The 8,705-nt window shown below is 39.1% G+C and overlaps 2 pseudogenes; both read right to left on the bottom strand.

Annotated features, from left to right (window-relative positions):
- Nucleotides 1-329: 329 nt before the first annotated feature.
- Nucleotides 330-1,715, bottom strand: LOC145535653 (importin subunit beta-1 pseudogene; annotated as a pseudogene).
- Nucleotides 1,716-1,802: 87 nt separating this feature from the next.
- Nucleotides 1,803-2,308, bottom strand: LOC145535652 (importin subunit beta-1 pseudogene; annotated as a pseudogene).
- Nucleotides 2,309-8,705: the final 6,397 nt, after the last annotated feature.

The raw sequence follows: 8,705 nt of genomic DNA, 5'->3' as shown, positions 1-8,705 counted from the left end.
TTTTTTTCCAAAATGGCTCCTACAGTAGCCATTAGAATGGTTTTCTCTGATATCAGTGTTTACATAGCTAATCAACAGTCCAACTTCTAATAGCTGCTCCTTCTGTGGTAGGATTTTCAATGTGGTATATTTTCAGCATCTGTGAAACACTCCTTGCTTTTAGGTTTTTCAAAAGATTGCACATTTCCAGTGATGGTCTTGTGTTTCATCCCAATGGCTACAAATTGACCTTGGTTCTTTAATTTCCTCAGTTATTTTGCTGTCCATTGAATATGGTCTTGCTTTGCTAGTTTTGAATCTCTGTTCCTTAGTTAACACTTCAAGAATCATCAGCTAACTGCTGTTAATTTCATTACATTCTTCCCAAATGCTGTAAATAAGTTCCTTATTGGCTCAGCAGCACCAGTACCTAATATTCCTTGAATGATTCTCAAGTCTAGCAGTGTAGGTGAAGAAAGGTAAATTAACTCTATTTTTGGTTGCATCAGCAGTATATCTGGGTGTGCATCACCCTTAATCCTTGTTCCTTTAATCCTTGATAGTGACAGAATAGGCTTCCAAGTGGTCTTCCTTAGCTCATTCAGATAATCCACCATGCCATGCTCTGATTTATTCAACTTGGATTGGCAAGTTTGCTGAAATGTGTTCAATACTACCTCTAGGTATTTGTTCAACTCTCCACCAACAACAAAGGCAATATCACCAAACACAGAATCTGTGGCTTCACAGACCTGTGGACATTCTCATTTCCCAAGTTCTCTGTCAACAAAAACTAAGATATTGGATTTCAAGGTGTGACATAACTTTTCCACTTATCTCACAGTCTCCAATAAAACCTTGCACTCAGTATAATTTTCAATGAAATACCCATACTCAGGACAACTTAGAGGCCTTTATATACTTTAGGAATTCACCAATCAACATTTCCTCTGATGTATTAACTGCCATTGAGTCACCCTTTTGCATCCCCCAGATCCAACTGTTCTTTGAAAAATCCTTAACAAGGAGTCCATCGTCTCACCCTGATGCTGCACTTTTCAGAGAATATTTTGAAGAGCTGTGTGGAGTAAAGACTGAAGGCCACTGAACTGGATCTTATCAGAAGTGCTTTTGTACATGACTGTATCTCTATCAATACATTTTTTGCAGTTAGAATTGCCAGTGTCAAATTGTGAACTAAAGGGTAATAGTACTTGTTACTCTTTTTCACAATTTTCATCAAAGCTTCACATGAAGCACTTCTCAGATTATTTTAGTGGCCATGAGGCCGGTCTGCGATCTCTAGGAGCTTCTGTAATATGAAGATCAGCAGTAAGTAGCTGTTTCTTCCTGATCATCACTCACGGAGGTTTCAGACACAGCTTCAGCTAGATAGGAGAAAACTCAGAGCGCATTTAATGCCATGATGATCAGCACTCAGGCCTTCTATCAGACACTGTAGCAAGGGAACCCAGTAGACATCACTTAAGGCAGCTTCATGGAGCAACTTGCAAAATCTGGCCCTGGTCTATATACTTATATATCAAACAACTTCCACAGGAGTCTTTGATAAATTATATTGAGATAAGCATTGGCTGTATAACTAAAGAGTTTGAGCTTATTGGATTTATTTTCTTCTAAGATACAGGCAAAAGTCTTCACAATCATATCCTGGTATCAGTAATCAGAGTTCTTGATCTGTTCTGTACAAGAGAGGACAGGTGAGACAATGTCATCTTCACATCAGTTGGTCAGGAGAATCATCATTTGCACCATTTTTTCTAGTGATGTGTGAGAATTGGAACCTCAGTTACAGTGTTTCCTTAGCATAGATCTTGCTGTGTGCCCTGGGACCTTCTTTGTTCTGCTGCCTCTTTAACTTCAATGGCCAAATCTATTTTGACATCACAGACATTAGACTAGAATGTTATTCCTTACAGAGCCACTTCATCAAAGTCACTGTTTTACTTCAATTGTGATCACAAAATGAGCAGCACTTGTATGTGCCTCCACTATTGACAATACAAGGGCATTTTCTTCACCAGATTCTGTAATGTAGTCATTAACACCTTATAATCTTGATAACTGGCTGCCTCATTGGCTATCTGGAAAAGAAATTGTCTTTTAGATTCTTTGTCAAAGTTCTCTTTGATGAACTCCAATACTTCAGGAGTGTCTTCGTAGTCCTTAACTTCACTTTACTATTAGAATCTTCTTTCAACTTCCCCAGGATTATGGCAGTCAGAATTTCATTGGATGGACCTTGCAGCTGCTCTGTGCCAATATCTTGACAGATACAACAAATTGCATCCAATGTCGACTCTTTCATGTGCTCTATGCTGTTGGAGTTTATGACACTGTCTACTAGCTGAAGAAGGAATCCTGACCGCTGATTTACTGGGTTCTCTGTACAAACAATTTCAGCCATCATTGTGAGGCAGAGTTAAGCAGGTAGGTTTCTGTGCCCAAAGTATGAGGAATAGTTCTTAGCTTCTCAATCAAACATTAACATTAATGGAAAGCCATTCTGCTGTTGTTGTGCCTTGACGTTTGGATCCTCAGATGGCAAAGAGTTCTTGATCTGGTAGCTCAGACGGTAAAGCGTCTGCCTACAATGCGGGAAACCCGGGTTCAATCCCTGGGTTGGAAAGATCCTCTGGAGAAGGAAATGGCAACCCACTCCAGTACTCTTGCCTGGAAAATCCCATGGATGGGGGATCTTGGTAGGCTGCAGTCTATGGGGTCGCAAAGATTCGGACACGACTGAGCGACTTCACTTTCACTTTCACTTTCTTGATCTGTAGACCAGCTGCACCCTGCCAGTCTGGCTGTTTACTGAATTTTCTGGCACTCTGGACAATTCCAGAAGGACCTGCGACAAGTTTCACCACCCTTGGCTCCAGGAATGTCTACATAGTTTCTAGTTCAAGCAGAGGTGGAAACAGTTATCTCAAGGCTGTAATCAGCTCCAAAGTGAAGGTGATGGCAGTTGCTTCCCTTCAGATAATGCTTGCTGCTCAGGTGACAGCACTGACTGGAGACAAGGGTTAGGAGTTGAGTGGCACTTAAGGGTTTGAAGGGGGTCAGACTCACCACAAGTTTGTTCATCTGTTCCTTCTTTATAATACTCTGTCATACTTTCCTTCTCACTTCCTCCCTCCCACTTACCTTCTTTGCTGTTAGCAGTGGCAGCTGCTCCTCTGGTGGAGGTGGTGGAGAAAGCCTAGAGGCATCTCAGAACATGACTGGAGCTTAGTTGGCGAGGAGAGAAAGGAGAAAGGGAGGTAGCGAGTGAACAGAAATCAGTAGGGAGAGAAAACTTTGCTACACTTTAAATTGCATGTGTGCCTGCTAAGTCGCTTCAGTTGTGTCCAACTATTTGTGACCCAATGGACTATAGCCCGCCAGGGTCCTCTGTCCATGGGATTCTCCAGGCATGAATACTGGAGTGGGTTGCCATGCCTTCTTCCAGGGGATCTTCCCAACCCAAGGATCAAACACACATCTCTTATGTCTCCTGTATTGGCATACATGTTCTTTATTATCAGCACCACTTGGGAAGGCCACAGTTTAAATTACAGAAACTAAAAGTTAAATCATAAGCATCAAAGGCCATTGAAATTACTTACACTATTTGTGAGGTGGCTTAGTGGTAAAGGAGCTGCCTGCCAAGCAGAAGACACAGGTTCAATCCCTGGGTCGGGAAGATCCCCTGGAGGAGGAAATGGCAACCCACTCCATATTCTTGCCTGAGAAATCCCATGGACAGAGGAGCCTGGCAGGCTACAGTCCATGGAGTCGCAAGAGTCAGACACGACTTAGTGACTAAACAATAACAATATGTGTATGAATATCAGTAATCAGTTAATTGTCCTGGCCAAGTGCTCAAATAGGTAGTGATATTTTTTAATTTTATTTTTGATTGGCAGATAATTAATTTACAATATTGTGATGGTTTCTGCCATACATCAATATGAATCAGCCACAGGTATACAAATATCCCTTCCCTCTTGAACCCCCTCCCTGTCCCACCCCTCTAGGTTGTCACAGAGCATCGGCTTTGGATTCCTTGTGTCAAAAAGCAAATTCCCACTGGCCATCTATTTTACATATGGTAATGCATATATTTCAATGCTATTCTCTCAAATCACCCCATAATGATATCTTATAGCCCTAATGATTTCCTTAAAGGAAGTTAGTTACATTATAAAAGAACTTTCAGCCTGACATTTAGCTAAAGTTTCTTCATCCCAGCCTATGTGAAAAAAAATAAATAAAATTTTCATTATTGATTAAGCACTTTGGGATTCAGACTGGTGACAGGAACTTTAAGAAACTGCTGTTTATATGGTACTAACGGACCACATATTAGACTTTTCAGCCAAAATTGCACAAGTGTGCAACCCTACTATCATCAGTAGTATCATCTGCATTGTGTGGAAATAAAAGGGCTTACTGGTTCTTTGCCAAATCTTAGACTCATCCAGTATAGCTCTGCAAGACTAGGGTAGTAACTAAGTGCATCAAAATGTCATGTTAACATGCACCTCAAATCGAGTTCAAGGTTGCAAGGGCAGGAGATCTCTAGGAGCAAGAAGAAAACAATTTTAGTTTGCTTTCAAACTGTCAAAATTAAGTGCCTATTTGTTCCTATATATCAGTTTGGTACAGTCATATGGGAATGGAAATAATCTGGTAGGTAAAGATGGATGAAATTATAGTTCAAGGGTTTTATCCTAGAAGGGGCAGGTGCCTGAAATAGACAAGAGATAAAAGTCAGGAAACATGTTTCAAAGATACTTCCTGGAGGAAACCTTCGGAAAATTGGGAAGGACTAGACAGGGAAGAGATTTGGGGCAATCGAGCTAGGAACTTGTTCTACACTAAGCATAGGCAAGCACATACACACCTAGCTTTATATTTTGTTGAGTTTAGACAGAAATGTCTTAGAAGGTTTGTGCTGAAAGGAGAGGAACAAAGACTTTATGCAAAAATTGTCCAATTTGTAGTTTCATCTAATGGTGGTAAAGAAGTTACATTTATTTATTATCAAAGACATGCAAATTATTCTCCCTAGCTTTGGCAAGAATGTTTGTGAAGCTGGTGAGTGCTTTCTATAAGGTAGAATTTCATTAAATATTAGTGGATTTGTGCCATCTGCCCCATATTTTCACAGAGTACCAGATGTCTATCTGGAAAATCACAAACTAAACAAGAAGTATGCAGTCTGAAAGTATTAATTACTCCATTGCTGTGATTCTCAACCCAATACCTCCTTTATTTCCTAAAACCTACTTTGAAATTCTTAAATAAAATTTATATATACTATAACCTACCGATACACAGTACCAAAGAAAAAATAATAATATTATGTCTTAGCTATAATATGAAGGGTAAATGAAAGTAATTTATAATAAAATGCATTTGCCTATGCAAATGCACAGGCAAAGCCAGTCCCACAGACATACTATAATAGATGCTTGCAACTGTAGGTAAAATCATTATGATATGACAGCTACCAGTGTTGACTTTGTATCTACCCAATGCTCAAATACTCAAATATGTGTCAGTGCTTTTTTTGACAAGATGCCCCCAAAAGATGATAAATGCTTATGAAGAGTCAAATAAAGCAAGGAATAACATTTCCTCAAATTATAGCATATAAAAAAGATTTTTCAACTACATGTGTATTGGGACACTTGAAAGTCACCCAACAAAAAGGATTAAACACCATGTGAGAGACAGTTCTAGGTACTTGGAATACAATGGTGAACGAACCAGGAAAACAGCTCTGGTCTCATGGAGCTTACAGATTAGTTGGGGGTGGGGTTGAGGGGGATGGAGATAGACAGTAAACATGGGAAACAAATTAAATAGCATGTTATAAGGTAGCAGTTTCTTGGGGGGGAAATGGAGTGAGGTAATTGCATTGAGATTGCCAGGGACTGGTAAGTGGTTTGAATTTGAAATAGGTGTGGTTGTGGTAGGCTTCACTGAGAAAGCGATATCTGCACAAAATCTGGGAGGAGCTTAGGGAGTTAACCATGCAGATGTCTGGTGAAAAGCATTCCAGGAAGAGGGAACAGCCAGTGAAAAGGCTCTAATGATGATGCATGCCTGGTATTTTCAAGGCACAGAAAAGAAGCCAATATAGATAAAGTCAAATAGGTAAGGAGAGAAGTAGCAGGACATGAGCTTCAGGGAGTTAATGGGAAGAGAGCACTTAGTAAGACACTCTAAGAACTTCAGACTTTGAATAAGGTGGGAAGACATTGCAAGATTTTGAGCAAAAGAATGACATGATATCTGACTTAGTTGCTATGTTGGCATTCTCTGGCAAGAGGGGTGGGAGGGAAGAGAAGAAAGAGTGGAATCAAGGAGTCCAGTTGGATATTGTAGTAATCCAGGCAAGAAATGCTTGTGGCTAGACCAGGGTTTTAGCTCTAGAGATGGTGAGGAGTGGTTGGGTTTTGGATAAGTTTTAAAGAGTCAAGTTGATTTCTTGATGATCTGGATATGGAGTATGAGATAAATAGAGGGATGCAAAGTAATTTCCAACTTTTTAGCCTGAGCTCCTGTATGTTAAAATTTGCCATTTACCAAGAAGGAAAGACTTCAACGTTTGAAGGGTGGAAGAAGGATAGCAAGTTCAGTTTTGAAGATGTTAAGTTTGAACTGTCTATTAGACATCTATGTGGAGATGTTGATAGGCAATTGGAAATAGAGGTATGGTATTCAAAAGAGATGTATGAGCTAAAGTTAGTAACTTGAGAGTCTTAGCCATATATATGGTACTTAGAGCCATGTTATTGGATGACCTCACCATCACTAGGGGTAAAAAGGGGACTTGCATATTTGGCACAACACCTGGCTTCTGCAGAAGGCATTTTCAACTCCACGAATATGAGTCAACGGGAGTCAACACAAATCTTCAAAAATAATTATATTCCTTCTCCAGAAGGAATTAATAGTGGACTTCATGCACTGGAACTAAGGTCACAGCTTTTCAGGATTTCTGTCCCATCCTCAGAGTTCAATAGGGGGCTTAAGTATCAGGAATAACTTACAGCGTCTCCAGGTATTCTCAACACCATTAATGGTTGGAGAGAGAAACCTCATACTGGGACTAAGACACTACTTTCTCTAGACATTCTATCCTCCATAATCAGGAATCAAGCTGGGTTCTGGAAGTAACACCTGGCTTCCTCAGTAATAATTCCATAGACACTGTCATCTACTAGTTCTTGTCATTACTAATAACTTCATCTCTTCCATAATTTCTGTATCATTGTAATGACTCATTTACATATTCATGCAACTCTCATGTCATGGAACAGTTTTTTTTTTTTTTTTAGTGCAGGATTATGTCATACATTGCAAGATGTCTAACATTCCTGATTTCTGTTCAGTAAATGCCACTAGGGCCCCCCTAAACATTATGACAACAAAAATGTCCCTATATATTTCTAGATGCCCCATGAGGAGGCCATAATTTCTTTGTTGAGAATTACTGTTCTATTTTAGACAAAATACCATAGTTGCTAAAGTGCTGAGTGAAATAGCATTCTTTTACCCAGAGTAACATTAAAATTTCCTGAATCTTCCCTCCTGGGTAGCAATGTCTATAAAGTTATCTCCATTTTTACATTTTAATTGTGACAGTTCTCTCAAATAACCTATAAAATCACTGCTAGTTATTTTCAGACTTAGCTCTTCCAAAGTGGGAATTCCAATTCTTAGAGTACCTCTTAGATAATGATGCTGGAACAATGAAAATGCTAGACAATACACTTGAACTCATTAAAATATAAAACATTACCTAACTCCTATTAGTTATTGTTTTGAGACAAAACTGGAAAATACACTGAGTGTAAATAAGGAAGATGGGGAGATGGTGACTTTATTAAGTTTATAAAAATCCCCCAATATTAGTTTTCTTATCTAAAGAATAGCTCTACTGCAGAAATACTTTTCAGTCTCATTTGGAAGCAAAATATGGTCATCATCCACATTGGAGACTACAGAGGCTCAAAGGGCATTTGCCAAACTGACTGAGTTTTGACCAGATTCAGGGGAGCATTTTGCAAAATGCACAGCTCTTCAACTAAAACAGATTTTTACATTGTCTTAAGCCCAAAGTGCCATAATCATTAGCATCTTACTATTTCTGGAGTGCCCATTGGGTGCCTAGTACTGTGCTAAATTTTAAAGTATTTTCACAGTCTTTATGGATGTAATCTCACAGCTGAGACATTCACTTATAAGTGTAAAAAATCATCCCTCTAAAAAAGAATCATTGTTCTGTGCTGTTATGAAAGGTAGGAGAATTGTGGCTTTATAGTAAGAAATGTTAAATAGATGTAATGAAAGGACCCCTGGGCACAGATCTTCTGCCAACTAAGAACCCTCCCTACAGGATATCTGCTTGAATGAACCTCTGGTCCTTGGAGTCAGAGAAAGATCTTTATGGTCATTAAATTGAATTGACAGACACTGCCTTGAGACAATGGCAGGGGTTTCTGCCGAGCACCTACAGATCATAATGTAGTGAGAAGTGAATATTCTTTTTTTTTTTTTTTTTTTATTTTATTTTATTTTTTTTATTTATAAATTTATTTATTTTACTTGGGGGCTAATTACTTTACAATATTGTAATAGTTTTTGCCATACATTGACAAGAATCAGCCATGGGTTTACATGTGTTCCCCTTCCCGAACCCCCCACCC

The sequence above is a fragment of the Giraffa tippelskirchi genome, chromosome X (genome assembly GCF_054371585.1).
Source record: "Giraffa tippelskirchi isolate mGirTip1 chromosome X, T2T-mGirTip1v1.2.pri, whole genome shotgun sequence".
NCBI classification, from domain to species: domain Eukaryota; kingdom Metazoa; phylum Chordata; class Mammalia; order Artiodactyla; family Giraffidae; genus Giraffa; species Giraffa tippelskirchi.
The sequence above is the reverse complement of the archived record's forward strand: the minus strand, read 5'-3'. Positions and strand labels throughout refer to the sequence as shown.